This window comes from Camelus bactrianus, chromosome 32, assembly GCF_048773025.1.
Source record: "Camelus bactrianus isolate YW-2024 breed Bactrian camel chromosome 32, ASM4877302v1, whole genome shotgun sequence".
In the NCBI taxonomy this organism is placed as follows: Eukaryota; Metazoa; Chordata; class Mammalia; order Artiodactyla; family Camelidae; genus Camelus; species Camelus bactrianus.
In genome coordinates this window covers 3346577-3367472 of record NC_133570.1, presented here as the reverse complement: position 1 = coordinate 3367472, position 20896 = coordinate 3346577, and positions in this window count along the sequence as shown.

The following is a 20896-nucleotide window of genomic DNA, read 5'->3' as shown; positions in this document are numbered from 1 at the left end:
TATTTATTGAATGCCCACCAGACATCAAGTTGTCTGCCACGCAGTGTGGGTACAGAAACAGACAGACAAACTTGACCTTCCCTTAGGGACTTAACATGCTGGGCAGGAGAGAGATACAAGAACAAACAATGGAACAAGATGATTTGGGTGCTAGGAAGGAAACAGAAAAGGCAGGTGTACTGGGGCAGACGAGGGACTGGTCAGGGGGTCCTTACAGCCACCCTGTCAAGAGAGGATGTGGTTGGGCTCAGGTGTTGTCAGGCGAGATGGGATGCAGTGGTTGGATTCTGGGTAGATCTCTGAGGTCCCATAGGATGGTTAAATGTGGAGAATCATCATGGATGTCCCCTAGATTTTTCTTCTGAGCACCTGGGCGGATGGGGGACAGTTCTGCCTGTCAACACGAAGAATGGGACTGGAAGGACCTCCTGAGCCCTGGCATTACCAAAAGCTCAGAAAACCCTTCACAAATTAGATTTCCAAATCCAAATGCTGCTGAAAGGGCTGGTGAACAGGAATTTCGCTCTATTAGAGGCTTGTTCTCAGACTTACAAATGAAGCCCTTTGAACTGGAACTCACATCAGAATCACCGCGTAATCACTCACGGACCGGGAATAAAACACACAACCGATTGGCAGTGGAAAGAGAATGAGCTTTTGGTGAAACAGCAGTGGCCTCTGTCTAAATGGCTGCCCAACGGCTAATTACTTGGGATGCACGTGCTGGTCGGGTGCTGATGGAGGCCTGTGTGTCCTGCCTGGGACCCTGGCATCCGACAGCCGCATCGCGGAAATGAGTGAGACCGCCCAACCCAGCCACGGTTATCTTCACAGATGACTTTTCACACCGTTATTCCTCATCCCAGGAAAGAGGGCTGGGGCTGGGGGGACAGTTTGGGGGTCAGTGCAGCTTCTGCCTGGCCGGGTATCATAAATTTCTGAGTCTGGAGAAGAGCAAACACATGACCTGGCAAAGTCACCCCCATGCCTCGGTTTCCCTCGGAGGTTGAGCCTGATCTGATGCTGTCTCATGTCACCATCCAAATCAGATACCATCTGTCACCCCTCAGCTGTTGAAATACATCTGATTGAGACAGGGATTCAGATTCCAATGTCAACAGGAGCTGAGCTGGGGGGATGGTAGAGCTCAGTGGTAGAGCACATGCTTAGCATGCAGGAGGTCCTGGGGATCCCCAGTGCCTCCATTAAAAAAAAAAAAAGATTATGTTTCTAAAAAAAAAAAAACAAAAACAAGAGCTGAGTGTGGAAATGAGGGAAGCAGACCTGGGTGGGGGTGGACTGGGGCGTGGCGGGGGAGGGGTGGCAGGTGGCAGTGAACTGGGGTAGTGGTTGAAGGTGGATTCTGGAGCCCAACTGCCTCCGGCCCTCCCAGCGGCCTCTGACCCGCATTATTCGGCAGGTGGGCACATCAGGGCTCAGCGGTGTGCCGGGTCTCGCCCCAGCTCACACAGCCGGGGAAAGCGGCAAGGCAAGATCTCAACCCAAGCTGGCCTGACTCCAAATGCCCCCCGTGTCTGTAATTCGGTGCTTTGCCGTCTGCCGTCTCTCTGATCCACCACCTCTCTCTCCTCCGCTGCTCAAAGAACTTTACAAGTCAGTTTTCACCCGCAGGGCCAGGCAGCCCATTGACGAAGGCTGGGAAAGCACTGCCAGCCACCCCCGCGGGACAGCGACACGCGGTCCCAGCTGGTCCGTCACGCTGGGCTCCGGGGGTGGGGACACAGAATGAAAACGCGGACCCCCTCACTGAGGGCACCGTCCACTGTCAGCCACCTTCCTGAAAATGTTGCCAGTCGGCCACCCTGCGCGTTACTTCTTTTTACAAATTTGAGATAGCAATTGTATATTGGGGGGGAAAACCCACTTTTTAAAAATCTTTTTTTATCTTAAAAAAAAATCTTTTTGTTCTTTTTATCAGCCGTCCTGGGCTCCGCCTCTCCCGTGGAAGCTGCGCGGAGCTGCGCGGTGACGCCCCTTCGGCGGGAGCGAGCCCGCTCTCCCGTCTCCTTCCCCCGCCCGGCGCTCACCCCACCGCCTTCACGCTCCGCCTGCGAACCTGGTCCTGGCGAGCCGACGTTAAGCCCCGTGCCCTGCAGGCAGAGCGGCGTTTTACAAGCCTGTCCTCGGAGGCTTGTGACCCGAAAGACAGGAACCCGGTGGAGCGGGTGGCGGGGGGAGGGGGGCCCAGCCGCGCCTCCTGTTGTCTCCCTGTCCCTTTGCCCCTGGGAGAGGCAGACCGGTGGCCGCCTCCCTGCAGACTTCGCTTTGGCTCTGACCTCTAACCGCCTGAGAAGCGTCACCACCCAGAGGAGCACGCGGGCGGGGTCGGCCCCACCTCTCAGGACCCGCGTCCTCCCTCCTCGGGGGTCAGAGGAAGAGAAGGTCAGGGCCAGCCCGCCACGCGGAGACCGGAGCGGGGCAGCTCGTCCCGCCCGGGCACCGCTCGGCTGCAGCGGGAGCCGGGCTCCGTGCGCGGCCTCTCCGGTGGGAGCCCCGGGCGGCCCTGGGGGAGCCTTAGGGAGCTCGGAGGTGGGCGCGCGTCCCTCCCCAACCTGGACCGCGCTCCCTCCAGTCCGATGTCTAGGGGCCCGACAGCCCCTCCTGCTAATTTATCCCTCCATCGCGAGCTCCCCTCCCGCAGAGGGGGCGGGCCCTGAGAGCCATCCCCAGCCAAGGCTGGACGTCTCCCAGGCGGCTCTGGGGACGTGGGAGAGGTGGCAGGTGGGCCCGAGGCCCGGAGCCCCTCCCTGGTCTCTTCTCAGCGCCCGGCCCTCTTCTCAGGGAGGAACCGGCAGCCCCTCCCGCCGGGCCCAGAGCAGTAAAGGGACAGTTACTCCAGGCGAGGACGTCAGGGTTTCTAGTGCGGTCTTTCATCGTGGGGTGGAACGTTTCATCCTTTGATAAAGAAATGAAAAAAAAAAAAAAAAAAAAGAATTCTCTTCCTGAGCAGAAAGCCCTCGCTGAAGTCACTGATGCCAAGGACTGTCCCTCACCCGTCCCGGCTCCCGCCCCGGGGCCTGACGCACAGGCCACCAGCAAGTGTGTCAAGAAGTGATTGACAGCCTACCCCCTAAATCCGAACAGCGCTCTACAGCCTCAAAAGAACGTTGGGATCCTGGTGGACGAACTATCGGGCTAATCTCATTCATCCTCTAAATCACATCAAAATGAGAGCAAAGGAGTAAAAACATCGTGATGGCACAACAACAAGGGGAAAAAAAGGGCCATCGGCAGATAAAAGACGCGCATCATCTCTGAGGACGGAGAGAAGCAGATGGCTGAGGGTAACTGGCGAAGCAAGACCTGAATAGTCAGCGAATTAACAATGAAGGGACGCGGGAACGGGGCTCCGCGACGGGTGATCATTACAGACGCTCACGGTGTAAAAACTACAAAACCAATAAACACCCAGGTGGGGGAAGTGGCAGGAAACCTCAGAGTGCCGTTTCCTGTACTTTCAAGGCAGGGAGTCGATCTGGCTGGCTAAAATTGCCTCAGGAAAGAAATAAGAGATGGTGTGACAACAACAACAACAACAACAACAACAACAACAACAACAACAACAACCATAAATTGTTCCAAACCTTGGTGGGTTTTATATACAGACTTTTCTTTCACAACCTTACTAGGATATTTTAAAAATCAAAATTTCTTCTTGCCAGCCGATTTTGCATGTGTTTGTTTTATGAAATACGACAACTCTGCTTTGGATTCTCTGTCTTCTTTTATCTATAAATAAAAAATGAATTTAACACGTTCACAATAATGTCAGCTTCTAAGATAGAGTAGGATTTCCTCGCTATAAAATATGATGTCAAACCACTATCCAAGCAGCCATCCAGCCATTCCTCTCGCTGTGTATTTGGAATGATGGTTCTCTAACATAAACCATGTCATATGGGGGGGGGGGTGCTGGGATTTGGGTTTTTTTTCCCTTATGTTTAACATTTTTATAATGACTATGTATTTTTAAAAATTAAAATGATAAAGTCTTTCGAGAAGAGAAGCCACACGCAGGCGTCCATCCAGCCGCAGGGCGGGCAGGGGTGCTGGCTGAGAGGCAACCCCTTTCCCAGCTGCCAGATGCGCGCGCCAGGTGCGGTCAGGTGCGCGGCAGGTGCTGTGCCGAGCGCCGGGTGGGGCTGCAGGAGGGACCGTCACGTCTCACACTTGAGGACATCTGGAGTCCCAAGTGAGCAAAGGGCTTGATGAAGCAGTTGACTGGGGAGAAGACTGGGCCCCGGAGGGCAGGTGCGTTCGGGAGCTAGCGTGGAACCAGCTGGTCGGTCTGTGAGCGCCATCTAGTGGGCACCTCGGGGACTGTCGCCCGTGATTCCCTCTCCTCGGGGAAATAGTTGGAGCCAATCAAAAACGCCATCTTGGCAATTTGCAAAAATAAAGCTACTTGGAAAAAAGTGTGCTGGGCTTTGCAATGAGCAATGCGGGAAAAAAAAGAGCGCTTTGAACATTTTCTTGCCGTTTCAGGCGGGGCTGATGTACAGCTGATTGCACTGGGGGGACGGCGTTGCAACAGTTACAAGCTGCAACTATTCCGCTGTGTCAGTGACCATGCCGCCCTGCTAGGAAATATCTTTAATTTCACTGCTATTCTTAGGTGGCCCCCGTTTGATCACGCTGGCATAATAATCAAAAGAAGTTGCTGGCATCCATTATGTTCTTACCTGGTAACAAGAACTGTGCACATAACGTTGCCTGATTTCATCCTGGAAGTAACCAGATGAGGTTGTCCTGGGAGGAATTACACTGTCCCCTTTACAGAGGAGGAAGCCAGGGCTCCAGAAGGCTCAGGAGTGTGTCTGAGACCACGTGGCTCAAGTTAATGTCCGCACTTAATCACACGGGCTTGCTTCCCTCCTTGCAGAAGATGAGGAATCCTTCCTCTACTGATCAGCGCAGAGGCAGAGAAACACTTGGTAGGCAGGGCCCAGGTTTAGCATTTCTAAGCAGAATCTCGAAATCAGAGGAGATGGAGGTGGATTCGACAGCGACCAGATGCCTCTCGGTGCTCATAAATGTTTGCATATTTATGATTCTGCCTTGTGATAAATAATTCAGTTCCCCCCTCAACAGGAAAGGTGATTCTTTTTTTTCCAAGAAGAAAATGATTTTCTCTGAATACAGCTTCTTGATGATTTTACCACCTTTAAGGGTGAGTCAAACAGACGCATAAAACCCGTCACATAATCACTCTCAATGTTGTCATTCGGGGCTCAGCACCCAACAAACAGAACAATTCCTGGGCAGGAGTCTTTGATGGATGTGTTGCTGACGGACCTTTTTTTGTGAGACGGGTCATAAATATTAATGGTATTGACAGAGTCTTAGAAATTTGTCATGTCACATGCCTGCAACAGAAGCACTCAGAATTCCACCACTTTGTTCCTCGGACTGACGCCCCCAGTTTCTTTCACGAACTCGCTCCCTGGTCCCTTTCTTCCCGAGCACCCTCAGAAGCTCTCCGCCAGCAAAGGTTTCCCCGAGCAGGCACAGGTCGGCTCCATTCAGCGTCTCCGTAGGCTTTCCCTTTTTCTTTCCTACTTAGCTGACGTTCGCCTGCATTCAGCCCTCAAGCCCTTTGTTTTCCTATTTTTTAAAATTATTTTTAAACCCTTTATTGAAGTAGAGTTGATTTACAATGTTGTGTTAGTTTCTGGTGTACAGCATAGTGATGCGGTCACACATATATATTCTTTTTCATTATAGGTTATTACAAGCTACTGAATAGAGTTCCCTGTGCTCTACAGCAGGACCTTGTTACTTACATGTTTTATATACAGTAGTGTGTATCTGCTAATCCCAAACTCCCGATCCATCCCTCCTCACTCCTGCATCCTTATATTTTCGATTGCGAACTAAAAGATGGCATAACATCACCCCCACCCTCCCATTAAGCGAATGTTGCAGAGATAAAAAAAAAAAAAAAATTCCGCTGTGCAGCACAAGGAACTCTACTTAGTATCTCGCAGTAACCCGTAATGAAAAAGAAAATGAAAAGGAACATATGTATGTGACCTTTTTAGACTGGCATTTGTTCTTCACTAAGCAGGACGTCCTTTGCATCCACCCGGACATTCCTGTGTCTCCGGTCATTCCTTTGCCTTGCAAATCGCGATTCTGTTGTATGGGCACAGCAGCCAGTGTTGAACCGTTCACCCCCTGAAGGGCACTTGGGTTATTTCCCTGTATTTTTCTCCCTACAGATAAAAGCTACGTGTAAACATTTATACTCAGGTTTTTGCGTAAAGCTGGGTTTTCATTTCTATGGCATAAACGCCAAAGAGGGTGATCATTATTGGGTTCTATATGGTTAACTATAACTCTGGAAAAACTCTTTTCCAGAGCAGCCACACCATTCTACATCCCCTCCAGCAAGGGAGACCCGTTTCTCCGCATCCTCACATTTTATCTTCCGGTAGGTGTGAAGGCTGCTTCACTGTGGTCTTCATTTGCATTTCCCTCAGGGCTAATGATGGCAAACACCTCTTCCTGAACGCATCTCCCCTCCTTAGCGCCTCCACAGCGAAACAGCTCTATTTTTCACCCATTTTCTAATAGGATTGATGGTCTTGGTTGTCTTTCCGCTGAGTTTTGTGAGTTCATTCCATATCAGGTCCCCTTGGCCCAGAATGCTCTGCTTGACTGATTTTGTGTGTGTGTGTATATCTCTTTTTGCCTTAATCAGGTCCTCCCTTTCTCGCTCACTTGTGATCACCGCTCGTAGGTCACACGGCTGTCTGTAATTCGAGCTAATCTCGAATTTCCCAACTGGATCCCAACACTTTGTTTCGTTACCAGGTGTCTCCCCGGCACCTCGCATGGTGCCGAGTATCCAGTCGGTGCTCAGTGAACGACGTGTCTACAATCAGAGCCCTCACTCACTGGCTGGATGGTGCTTGCTTGCCTGGGGCAGGGTCCCAACCGTCCCATTTGACCTTCTTCAGGCTACACAGTGGTACTCTGCTTCCCCTTCCCCTCGTGACCTGCCGGGGCCTCCCCAGGCGCTGGCCTGAACCAGCTCACAGCTTTCTGCATCCTCCTCCTGTGGCTGGAGATGCCCTTTGGACCTTGCTGTCATCCCCAGTCACCCACCACCTCTGACAGCGCCAGGCCTCTGGGGACATCATCCTCCCGTCCTCAGGAAGCACCTTGTCTGCACTCTGTTCTTCCAGAAGGTCCCACAGCAGAGCTGCTGGGCTCAAGGAGCTGTCCCATAAAGAAATAGGACAGGAACCCCGGACACCACTGACTGGGGAACACTGGTCACAGCAGGGAGACAGGCAGAGACAACCAGCATCTTGACTTTGTACTGCCCTCCGTTCAGCTGGGATCCAATCTGTGGGCTCTTTGCTCTTCCAATCCCTCCCCAGACACCTCCCTCTCCAGGTCTGTTCTCTCTCCTCCGTGCCGTGTCCTGCCATGGCCCGCACCTCAGTCAGCACCCTGGTTCCTGGGGGCTCCCCCCAGGGCGCCATGCTGGGCCTTGAGGCAGCATCACGAGGTAAGACTTCTCACCACAGAGAGAAACTGACTATTGGTGGCAGACTTTTCTGCAGGAGAGACTTCCCCAGACAAGAAGACCGAAATCTCCGATTCTGGGAACAACCACCAAAGTCTGGCTCCCACGCACCAGCACTGCTGTCCCTGGGGCTCCACATGCACACCAGATGCCGACCTCGAGGTCCTGGCCAGACGCCAACATGCCATCGTGTATTTTAAAAGAGGCTCTAAACCACGAGCAAACTTCACAAGGAAGGTCCTTGAAATTGCACACCCGACTCACGTTCATGTCACGGTCAAAAAAAGAGGAATGACGGCTGGAAAGGGAGGGGAGGACTAATGAAAAGGACGGTGTTCTGAGACATGGCCCCCGAGCCCGGTCATAAGCGGAGCTTCACCCAAGTTCCCAGCAGAGACGTGGTCACCTCCAGGCCAGAAACAGAAACATAAGTGGTTTGACGGACTCTGGGATCCTATCCAGGTTCAGCTGGTCATTTCCCAACAAGGCTCTTTTGGTCCATCTGCATTTTAAAGTCGGCCAGTCCCCAAGCTACCTGCAAACTGTCAGGGCAAAGCTGCTTGGCCAGGGGCCGGTCACTCAGCACACAGAGCGGCTGTCCCCACCACCCACCCCGGATGCATTTCAACGCGTCCGTCTTCACCCAGCCCAGCACTTGGTCCTGAGATGGACACAGGCTGATACAATTTTAAAACAAAAATGAAAACACACACACACAGGCTCCCCGGGAACCAGTTCAGCCACATCCACAAAGGAAAAGAGGATTTACACAGCAGACCCTGAATAGTTTCCAAGGAGGCGGTGTGGAAAGCAGGTAAACAAGATGTAATCAAAGTGCATTTCCCTTGTTCAAACACCTTCATCAGGTGCACAGAAAACAGCAGATTATAAAGTGCTCGTTTGTCTCTGGATATTAAAGTACTCTAAAAAAAAAGTCTTCGCGACTCCGATTTCTGAACCTGGACTTCTCACCATGGCGAGAGGCACGATGCCCACGAAGGAGGTCTGGCTGACGAAGATCTCGGAGACGACCAGCTCGCTCACGGAGTCCTCCACCGGGTACTCCACCTGCCAGGTGATCTGCTGGGCCCCGGCCAGGCCACTGCTGTTGTCAACTCCGAAGTCCACTTGCAAGATCTCGTAGAAGGAGCCGTTTGCTCTGGAAAACAAACACACGGTAAAGTGCAGTTTAAAACGGGAGACTCAGCAGAATGTCAAGAACGCGGTCAATGTGCCGTATTCCTCTCTGTCAACCCAAGAGTGATGGCCAAGTTCAGCAAGTCGTACGGCGGCACTGGGAGGGCCTAATTCACAGGCTGCCCGTCGGTGACCCACTCCCCAGCGTGGACGGACCATCCGTCTCCAGGGCTCTGTGGAAGCAGGCTGTCCTTCCCTGAGTGAGCAGCTCGGACAGCACCTCATCTCTGAGCACCGCCACAGCTCTGTCCTCCCCAAGCCCACGCGCGCGAACGCCACGACCCAGGGCCACACACGGGACCTGGCCCCGGACCTGCATCTGGTGTCACCAGTACTCCTGGCACGAGGCGCGTGGATTCTGGCTGTTTCTAACTCTGCCTTCTACTTCGACCCCTGTGTCTACGGCCCGTGGTTCAGACTCTGAGCTTCAGGGTTTGGGGAGAATATGGGTGATCCCACGGGCTTGTGGGGGCGTCGTGAGATCAAGAACGGGAAAGGGCCCCATCAAGTGCATGGTTCATGGCATAAACCATGAGCCACATAATAAGGTGCTGTAGTGGATTCTTTATTTCATCAGCTTCCAATGACATCTCTATGTGCAAAATTTTCCTTTAAAATATTGGAGGACACATGCCCACAGATGAGAGCAATTTCAGGTATTGGGTACATAGATTATTTTCTAGACCTTTCTGAAATCTGGCATGTTCTTTTAATTGACAGCGCGCATCCCCAGGTCTCTGGTTTGGTGGACCCTGCTGTTGTCAGTTTCATCTCGAACACGTTTTCCCAGCCAGCGTGTCCTGAGCAGCATCCCACCTGACTCTTCCATTTTCCCTGAACAAGTCATCCAGCCCCTTGCCCCACTTTCTAATCCCAAGAGAATAACCTTTTTCCTCTCTCTCTCTTTTTTTGGAAAGTAAAATTTACCCTGCAGACGAGTTTGAGTGAACTTGTTTTTGCTTTACCAACAACTTCCCAGAGCTGAAGGAAAACAATACATCTTGATAATGAACAAACACTTAGCTTTCTTCTGCTTTCTCAGCTGCCAAACCTGCAACCATTTCTCAGGTTAACAACTCCCACTCTCTTCCAGCTTAGCTGATTTTATCAGCATCATCGAGACCAACTCCAAACATAGCTAAGGAAATGGCTGTATTTTTTTTTTCTTTGCCTCTATTTTTCCTGACAAATCCCAGACCGTCCCAGAAAACAATGGCTCAGACTCATTTAAAACTAACTCCCTAAATACAATTTTTAGAAGTTGTCTTTTTAGTTTCCTCTTGTTATTTGATCTTGATAAAAACACTTACTTTGCAGAAGGACTTATGGAATCCATTTCTGTACAGCTCTGTGTAGCTCTCCCTCCTGAGGTAGAAAGACATCTTAATCTGGGTGATTTAAGAAGTGATGCAATGGTACAGCACAGGGAGCTACGCTCACTTTCTTGGAAGAACATATAATGTTAAAAGAATCTGAAAAGAAAATAGATGTTTGTGTGTATGTATATGTATAACTGAACCACTTGGCTGTACACTCGAAACTAACATTGGTTTTTGTTTTTGTTTCTGTTTTTTGATGAGAATTTTTTTCTGTTTTTCAAATTGAGTTATAGTCAGTTTACAATGTTGTGTCAATTTCTGGTGTACAGCACAGTGCTTCAGTCATACATGAACATACACATATTTGTTTTCATATTCTTTTTCACCGTGAGCTACTATAAGATCTTGTACATATTTCCCTGTGCTCTACAGTATAATCTTGTTTATCTATTCTATATATACCTGTCAGTATCTACAAATCTTGAACTCCCAGTCTGTCCCTTCCCACCCCCCCCTTCCCCCTGGCAATCACAAGTTTGTATTCTATGTCTGTGAGTCTGTTTCTGTTTTATATTTAAGTTTATTTGTCTTCATTTTTTTTTAGATTCCACATATGAGTGATATCATATGGTATTTTTCTTTTTCTGGCTTACTTCACTTAGAATGACATTCTCCAGGGACATCCATGTTGCTGCAAATGGCATTATGTTGTCATTTTTATGGCTGAGTAGTATTCCATTGTATATATATTCCACAACTTCTTTATCCAGTCTTCTGTCGATGGACATTTAGGTTGTTCCCATGTCTTAGCTGTTGTAAATCGTGCTGCTATGAACATTGGGGCATGAAACTAACATTGTAAATCAACTACACTTCAATAAAAATTTTTTAAAAAGAAAGAAATGATGTGATCTAAGCTGGTGACATGCTCAGTGGAAGGGTTTTGGGGCATTGATTGTTTTCAGCTTGAAATAATTAGCAGGCCAAAGAGACATGTTCGGGTGGCAAATTTTGCTCCCCTGCAGAACTAGTGTGCAGTCTGGGTGGGAATGTAAAATGGTACAGCCTTTGTGGAAAACATTATAGTCATTCCTCAAAAAATTACAAAAAGAATTAGCATCTGACCCGGCAGTCCACTTCTGGTTACATGCCCCAAAGAACTGAAACAAGGTCTCAAAGAGATACACATGTCCTCGTATTCATGGCTGCATTATTCACAACAGTTAAAAGGTAGACAAAACCCAAGGGTCCTCTGAGACGGATGAATAGATCAGCAAAATGTGATGTCTACCTACAATGGAATACTGTCAGCCTTAAAAAGGAAGGGAATCGTGGCATATGCTACACCATGTATGAAACTTGAGGCCATAATGCGGAATGAAATAAGCCAGTCACAAAAAGATAGAAACTGTATGATTCCATTTACAGGAGATACTGAGAGTGGTGGCTGCCAGAGGCTGGAGGGAAGGGGTGGGGATGGAGACATGGATTCAGAGTTTTAGTCTCACAAAATGAAAAGAATTAGGAAGATGGATGGTGATAACGGTTGCACATTATAAATATATTTAATACCACCGAAGGGTTCACTTAAAATGGTTAAGATGATACATTTATTATATTTTTATTTGATCCAATAAATATAAATTTTAAAAACAGAGAGAAAAAGCCAGAGGCAGGCACGTTTATGGGCTGAATGTCATCAGTAAGAAATCAGAAGTTATCCTTGTGACTTTCAATTTATCTGGTTTTCAATACTTCTCAGTAGGGCAGAAATTCAATGGAAGAAATTTTTATAGGCTCCTGAAATCCCAAAGGGTATAAATCTGCCTGAGTGAAGAGCTCTCCTTTGGGAAACGTACATTTCCCCAGAATCTAATTCATTAAAACCCAATGATTCCATCACAGCCACTACCTGTCCCCACTGTATTCATTGCGAAGACATCAAAATCTCTCTTATAGGCCAATCACTCCAAAGTATTTAGGTCTTAAGTCCACCATCCTTATAAGGATTGTGTGCATGTGATTTCTCCGACTTCTTCACTAATTACACCTATGCAAGTACTCCTGAACTTCTTTTGATGGAAATGTGCTCTTATCTGTAATGCACTGATTATGATATCATTTTGTCTGGCAAATCAAGTATCAGCTAGAATCAGGAAGGAGGATATGGTAAACTCTATTAAAGAGAAGTGTTTCTTGAGGGGAGGGAAACAGATCAGAGGTAGAGTGCATGCTTAGCACGCATGAGGTCCTGGGCTTCAATCCCCAGTAACTCCATTAAAAAAAAAAAAAGTGTTTCTCTTTTGCCTTGCAAAAGCTGCTCAGATCCAGGGAGAGAAAGCAAAAGAAAAGATGGCCCAAGATAGAGAAATGGCTACTATGTTTCTCACTGGAGCGGTTGTTTCTCTAGACTCTAGGGAAGGGAAGCTGAGTTCATGGAGGGTTCAGATGCCCCTGCTGGTGCACCGGCCCCGATGCTCAGCTCACATCAGCAGAACTGGGAAACCTCATCTGGGGAAACAGATTTATTAATGCTTATTTCCAAATCAAAACTTGGGTCTGCTCGCCAGCCTGCAGTTAAAGCCAATCTACCAACACCGGGGTTGTGAGGATGGAAAGTGCAGCGTTTATTACAGGGTGCCAAGGAAGAGCAGGCTTTTTGAGCCACTGATTCTGAAGAGTTTCAGGATCCGCCTGAATCACGCCGTCTGAGTCTCTCCACACAGGATCAGACGGGTGGGTTTGAAAACACAGACAAGACGTGGCCTATCAATCACGTCTTTTTCTACAATAGCAACCATCTCTTCCAGAATGTCATAGATTGCACTTCTAATGCATGCTGATAAGCCCATTCGCAGCAAGATGAACTGTTTCCAGCCAAAAATGAGCCTTATGCTGAACAGACTCCTGAGCACATGAAGGACGTTGCTTACCACACTCTGGGTTAATTGGATGCCTTTCAACGACATTGGCTGGTTTATTGCTTTATTTTCCCAGTGTAAATGGTTTACTGCACACAAGCAGGGCAACTTCCAAGCAATAATTCTTACAGAGAAATGCCAAGCTTTCAACTCTTAATATCCCCATGCAGATTGGATCATCCTTTACTGTTCTTCCTATTATTCTAATTGTTACTGTTATTCTAACGATACTAATTGTTTTTCTGATTATTCTCCAGCCTTGTGACAAAGACACTTTTCCGACCTGCTGGTTGAACCTTCATCTTGCCGGTAAGCCCTGAGTTTAAAATGAACGCACTTTTAAGATGTTAAAATCACGAGTAACAGAAGCAGACAATGGACTTCCTGATAAAGCACTGCAATTATTTTTTCCTCAAAAAAATAACATCATGAAAAAATAGTTGAGGGGCTGCCCAAAGGCCTTTTAGGTCATATTTAAAATAATAATAATAATAATAATAATAATAATAATAATAATAATAATAATAATAATAATAATAGACAATTGTGCTCTAAATGGCCAGCATAACTGACAACAATTTCTCTTGCCAAGGCGTTCTGACGGATCCACTGGGAAGTCTTTCCCAGAAATCCTCACTTCAGTGAGCTGCGTGACGGTCCCGCGGGACCCCCCAGAGTCAGATGCATTTACACTCAGTGGATGGACCCTGAGACCCTACTGCGTGGCTGTCTGGCACCGCTACTCTGTCCTTGGATGCATATCCACTTGCAACTGTCCAGTGAGGTACCTGCATTCCTGTTCTGACTGTGGATTTCAAGCCAGAGTTTAACAAAAGGGGGGAAGAGAGAGGGGACCTCTGTTCCCAGGGCCGGTGTCCAAGAATGGCATGGATGCTCCAGTGGAGGGTGGGGGGGATGCATGAATTTGCCCTGGGACCCCCCCTACCCACCCCAAACCACTGTTTCTATGTCATATCTCTCCAGCTTCCCTTCTTTCTCTACACAGTCCAGCCTCACCTTCCACAAAAGTCTCCAAGGTCAACCGAAGCAGAGGTTTACGTTTCATAAAGTCGACGAAACCATCACCATTTCCCCTGGTTGGATGACCACCCCAGTTTGCACGTATGTGCTCGGCAACTTCTGATCACTGGAAGGTAAGAAACGGAACTCCACAAGAGGGTTCCAGCAGAAGGATTTTCTTGTTCCTCTCCTGTGTTCATTCCACCTGACCAGTAACAGCAAGAGCCTGGTAGGACCAGGACAGGATGATTCCCAAATTCATCCTTTCAAACATCTGGGGTCCTGACATTTGGGATTCTTGATTCTGGGGATAACCCAGATGCTGAGGATTTGGAGACGCAGAAAGATGGCAAAGATAATCTATTTGATATAAGCAAATATTGAAACCCAGGGAGAGATCAACACGGAGACTTTCAGAAGCACAGATATGAGACCTCCAGGAGGCTGTTTGAAAATATTCCTTTTTTGCCGGTTACATTAGTAAATCCAAAAAGGATTTCAATATTGTCATCCAGCACGGATGGACCTAGAGGTGATCAGACTGAGGAAGTGAGCCAGACAAAGACAAATACAATATGATATCACTTATATATGGAATCTAAAAATAATAATAATACAAATGAACTTATTTACAAAACAGAAACAGACTCACAGACAAAGAAAACAAACGTATGGTCACCAAAGCAGAAAGAGGTGGGGAGGGATAAATTAGGAGCATGGGACTAACAGATAGAAACTACTGTATATAACACAGAGACAACAAGGATTTACTGTACAGCACGGGCAACTATGTTCAATATTTTGTAAAACCCCGCAATGAAAAAGCATTGGAAAAAAAAATACATATAATTGAATCACTTTGCTGTATACCTGAAAGTAACACAATATTGCAAATCAACTACACTTCAAATTAAAAAAAAGATTTAAAAAATATACACCCTCGAACATTAAAAAAAAAAAGCTTTCAACCCAAAGGGCATTACCTACTTTTGTCAGTAAAATTTATCAAATCTCGTTCAAGAGATACACCCATCGCTCTTCCCAGCAAAACTACTGTAATTAAGCCACAGCAGGTCTGCGTTCTTTAGCAAAAGAAATGATTACCTGTGCCCCTAAGGCTGATTGCTAATCTCAGTCTTGGCTGCTACTCCCGCCTCTGGTCTGGAAATTGATTCAACATTTGCTTACTAATGGAGAGAAGCCTTTCATTGCAATACAGACCAGGAAGACTAAAACCATATAAAGATTGACAACTCAGGCAGGGGCATTCATTAGGATGCTTTGCTTTTCAGGTAAGATAATACAAGCATAGTATTCTAAATAATGAAGAAAGGTATTGTTATTCATAACAAGAAGTCTAGAGATAGCGTTCTGGGGACTGAAGTGTGTCATAAATGCACGGAGGGAAGACCTTAAATGGGAGAAGAGAAAAATATTCGTAGTGGTTCTTTATACTTCGTACTTTCCAATTTTTTTAACTGTGACCTATATCGGGTTTTCTTTTTAACCGTTATTTAAAATTTCTGAGACTATTATGGATTCTTACACAGTTGTAAGAGATGAAGCAGAGAGAGTCCATGTCCTGCCCATTAACTTCTCTCCTGTGGTAGCCTCTTGCGTAAATAGAGCACAGTATCACAACTGGGACGTGGACACTGATACAATCCACTGACATTGTTCAAACTTGGCTAGTTCTGCACACACCCAATTGTGTCTCCCGTATTTAGTTCTGTGCAATTTGTGTAATCACCACCACAGCCAAGAACAGTGTCATCACTACCGGGGACGTATTCCTTTTATAGAAATGCCCACCTTCTTCCCAACTTCCGCCCTCAGTGGTCCCTAATCCTGGCTACCATGAATCTGTTCTCCTCCCCTAAACTTCTGTCCATGCAAGGATGGTCTATAAATGGAGTCATTCAGTATGGAACAATTTGGGATTGGTTTTTTTCACCCAGCATAATTCCATGGAGATTCATCTAAATTGTAGAGTATATCAATAGCTTGCTCCTTTTTCATCGCTAAGTAGTATTCCGTGACCTGGCTGTTACCCTGCTTATTTAACCATTGCCTCACCGAAGGACAATTGTTGTTTCCAGTTGTTGGCTATTACAAAGACAGCTGCTATGAGTATTCATATACAAGGTTTCGTGTGCTCCTAAGCCTTCATCTCCCTGGAATAAATGACCCAGAATGCCACATTGGGTCACATTGTGCCTTGTATTACTTTTAAAAGTAAAATAAAGGGGAGGAATCCAAATACAAAGCATGTATAAAAGTGAGATATTCCAATACTTGGGATTCCTTGATCTACTTACAGGCCCCCCAATTTTACAGGCAGATGAGGGTAATTACTTAACTTCATCTTTAAAGGAAAGGGTTGAGAGGATTTATAGCGAAGGAAAGATATTTCTCCAAACCAACAAACTCCATAAATAGAGGAAACTTTTCTCAACTCATAGAAAGACAGGTCAATAAATTTCCACAGAAAGAAGAACGCTTTTCATGAATCCCACTTTTCCACTATCCAGCTCAATCTCACAGTGCACAACTGTCTTCTTTTTTATTGTCACTGAGGCTCCAGAGAAAACAAATGGAATAAAGACAACCATTATTAACAGGTAATAGGTATGTTTCTTGCAGTTTCGCCGGTATATTTAACTTCAGTGGCACCTGTTCAAAATGAAAAATGTGACTATCTTAGTGACAAATACGCCCAAACTGCAAATGTTTAATTATAACCTATTTCTGTTTCAATTTTAAATAACTTCACTTTCCATCTTCAGAAAAACATGTTCCCAGAAAAACAGACTGGAAAAAAATATGTAGCTCAGTGGTTGTCCCCCAGGTCCCTGGAACTTCCCAGCAGGGACCCCAGAAGTGCCACTTCCAGGCAGTTTTGGTCTTTCACGGACTGACAGGTAATCGCAGAGGAGAAGCCATCAGCGCCCCCTGCCCAGTTCTCAGGAAGTTCTCCGGCTCTGCCGGAGTTCACAGAGAAAGAGGTGGTCCTAATGCCCTCCCTGCACCAAATAAAGCAAGTTTGCAACAGCGGACACCTCATGAACGCTTCTCCCGCAGGCGTGAGCATTACCAGCAGCCCCTCCTCCCCAGTGCAGCTGGACATGGCAGATTCCTCTAGAACCCCAAGAGGCAATTTCCACTGCACACCTGGTCCCCTGCTATGGATCGGGGAAAGGAAAACCAACGGAAACCCACTGTCTTCCTTGGAGAAGAAAAACAACAGAAGCGCCTCAAGCAGCATCACCCAGAAATGCCGCTCAGAGACTCCCCGGTCTCAACACGATCTCTCAGCAAGAAAGGGCCACAGCAACCTGAGGTGCTGAGCAGCATGTAAGGGAATCGTAATCATAAGTGAAAACCTGAATGTATCTGTCAACTGAAGGAAAACACACAACCCAAAAGTCGCAGGTTAAGTTTTGTTGGGGGAACCTTACTGAGGACTAGAGCCCAGGAGACAGCTTCTCGGATAGCTCTGAGGAACGGCTCCGGACAGATGAGGAAGGAGCCAGGACGTATGGGAGGTTTTTGATTGGGGGGATAAAAAAACAACACATAGTCAGACATCAAAAAATTACCACTAATCACAGAGAACAGACATAGCAAGTTAATGAATTAAGCACTTTTCTATATATGGGGAGATGCAAGGATCTGGGTTGATTGAAATGATCCCTTAGATATGCACCAACTATCTGGGACCAGTATCCAAAGCACAGAACGCTTCCTGCTTTTCTGCATCCTGAATTTCTGGTTAGAACTGTTTTTACCTTTTCAACACCGTTTTTACCAAGGGCTGATTCCACTGTGGTCTGGGCTCCGACAAAGCAGTTATTTTATTTGTTGTTGCCCTTGAAGCACATAAAATGAGAACCCAAAGGGGTTTCTGGGAAAAAACACAAAATACAGCATGAAATTATCTTTGAGGATCTGCTTTCATTTACCTAACTGTGTGTTGCCATTTAAAAAATAAATCAGTTTTGTCTTCACGGTTGAGGAAGAATTTAAAAAAAAAAACAAACTGCATTTGGATTAAATTCTTTAGGGTAGATTTTTACTGAGAGAAAAAAATCTTTAATGTTTTGAAGCCTGGGCTGTTCTTCCTGTTTTAATTCATTTAATCCCACGGTGAGACTGCAAAGGAAATTCCCACTTTACAGAAGAGGTTCAGAGAGAGCATGTCATCTGATGAAATTCACACGGCGGATCACAGATGGAAATGCCACCATGGAACCCAGCTCTCTGCCTCCAAACCCCAGGCTACCCCTGTTCTAAAAAGTCCCCTTTTCCCTGGATCTGAGTGACTCTTTCCAGGTGACAGCGGGGGCTGTTTCTGTCACAGCTCGAGGGTAGGCGGTGGGCAGGGGTCTCGATGCCTGAGGGGCTGGTAGACATGCTCAGTGGGCGAGACCACTGCAGGTGCAACACACAACACCTGGAAAGCAACACTCAGCTTATTTGCATGTAGAAAGGAGCCCTGCTGAAATCTCAGCCTTTTTATAAGTTCATTATATTTTTCATCATCTGTCTTTTCTGTGAATTTATCACAGTGGTCCAAAGGTTTATATCTAATGGATGTTGTAAATGAATCCTTTGAATGTGTTTTTCTGACATTTGCAGGGTAATCATAAAAGAATATTTTCTTTGGTACAAAAAGGGTGCTTTCTCATTTATCTTGAAATCCGTTGCTCTCCTCCTGTCTGTCCTCCCCCCACTTCTGATACAGCGTGAATAACAAAAATATTAATTTAATCAATACTTAGTGCCAGACACTGCAGCAAGCACTTTACATAGATAATATACATAAATAGTTTAACCCCACAGCGCCCCCGTGGGGTGGTGGGACGGGCTGGTAATGTCTCCCAAGAGTCATGTCCATTCCCTAATCCCAAGAACCTGTGAATGGGACCTTCCTTGGAAACAGGGTCTTTGCAGATGCAGTCCAATTCAGGATCTTGAGATGCAGCGATAACCCTGGATTATCCAGATGGGTCCTGTAGCGGCTTGGAGGGTTCTTTTAAGAGATATGTCCACTTATATACATGTGACCAGATTTGGGAAAAGAGTCTTTGTAGATTTTTGGCTAAGTGACCGAGTTTGCCACACACTCATGGATTAGCCAGGTGGGCGCTAAATCCAGTAACTCGTGTCCTCGTAAGAAGAAGAGAAAACACAGAGAAGAGGGTAGGACCACGTAGAGATGAAGGCAGAGATTGGAGCAATGCTTCCACATTCACGGACAGCCAGGAGCCAGCAGAAACTGGAAAAGACAAGAAAGATTCCTTTCGGCACTGCTTTTGCTTCTTGGCTTCTCCCCGTGCCTTCACATGGTCTCCCCTCGGTGTGTACCTGGGTCCTAAACTGCTCCTCCTTTAGAGACGTCAATCAGATGGAATCAGGGCCCATTCATATGGTCTCATTTTACCTGAATCATCTCTGTAAAGCCCCTATCTCCAAATACAGACACATTCTGAGGTCCTGGGAATCAGGATGTCACCATGTGAATCTGGACAGAACACAGGTCCACCCACAACAGTTCAGGAGGCCCGGCTTGCTATTGAAAGCAGTGCCTTTCCTCAGCCGTAACTTTTTATTCCCTCTATTAACTGGAAACTGACAATTGGCTGTAATTACTCACTCAGAGGCCAAGTACACCAAATCCATCACTCCTGTTCCTGTTTTTTTTGCAAACGATGAAATATTACTTTCGTTCCGTTCGTCGCGTAATCGGAGTGACAGCCGATCCGTCAGCGTGTCTGCTGTTGTTTAACGACAGCATTTTGCATTCATTATTCCCTACTTATCATTCTTTAAAAAAGAGGAATAACTTAATTCTGCCTCTTGACAGCAGGGAAATTAAACGGTGAGCCATAAAGATGAACATTACCCTGGAAAATAAAACACCAACTGCAGAACTATAAAACCAAGCCACATGTGCAGCGCCCCGAAATGAGATACCCAAGCCCTCGTTTCTGGAGAAATCCTCCCCTTTCAGGGACTGAGGTGACCTTCTAACCGCAAAGGCCACCTGCCAATTGGCACCACCATTTCGGGGAGCAACATGGCAACGTAGAAAGTTACAGATAAGTTTACCCAAGGATGCAAAGATGCTACGGCCGTGTGCAGACTCTAAAAGCGTGGCATCCCATTTCTTACTGTAACGCCCATTATTAAAGAGCTGTTGCGTACAACTCAGAACACACAGACGTGCACACACACACACACACACACACACACACACACAAATCTTTATGGGCACGTGGTTGGACCAAAATATTAGTTGACAGTGCTGCTCAGGACTAGATTAACACTCCCTACTTTCACAATAGAATCTACATAATCAGCAAGGTCCTACTGTAGAGTGCAGGGAACTACATTCAGTATCTTCCAATAGCTGATAATGAAAAAGAATATGAAAAGGAATATATATATATAACTGAACCACTATGCTGTACACCAGAAACTAACACAACATCATAAACCAACCCTACTTCGGTTAAAAAAAAAAAAAAAGGAAGAAAAAAAAACCAAACAAAATATACTCTACAGAGCTCTGGACTCCCTGGACATCCCACTGAAGATCGTGTTGGTCCACTGCATCAGTGACATCGTGCTGATTGGACAGAATGAGGAAGAGGTGGCTAGTGACTTTGACTGGAGGCCTTGGAAAGACACCTGTGCTCCAAAGTGAGAGGCAAATCGCTGCATCTGATACCACAGTGAGGAAGGCCCGGTGTCTGGCGGGTCTCTTTGGATTCCAGAGGAAACACGTTTTACACTTAGGAGGGGCACTGCTCCCGGGGGATGGCTATAGCTCAGTGGTAGAGCACGTGCCTAGCATGCACGAGGTCCTGGGTTCAATC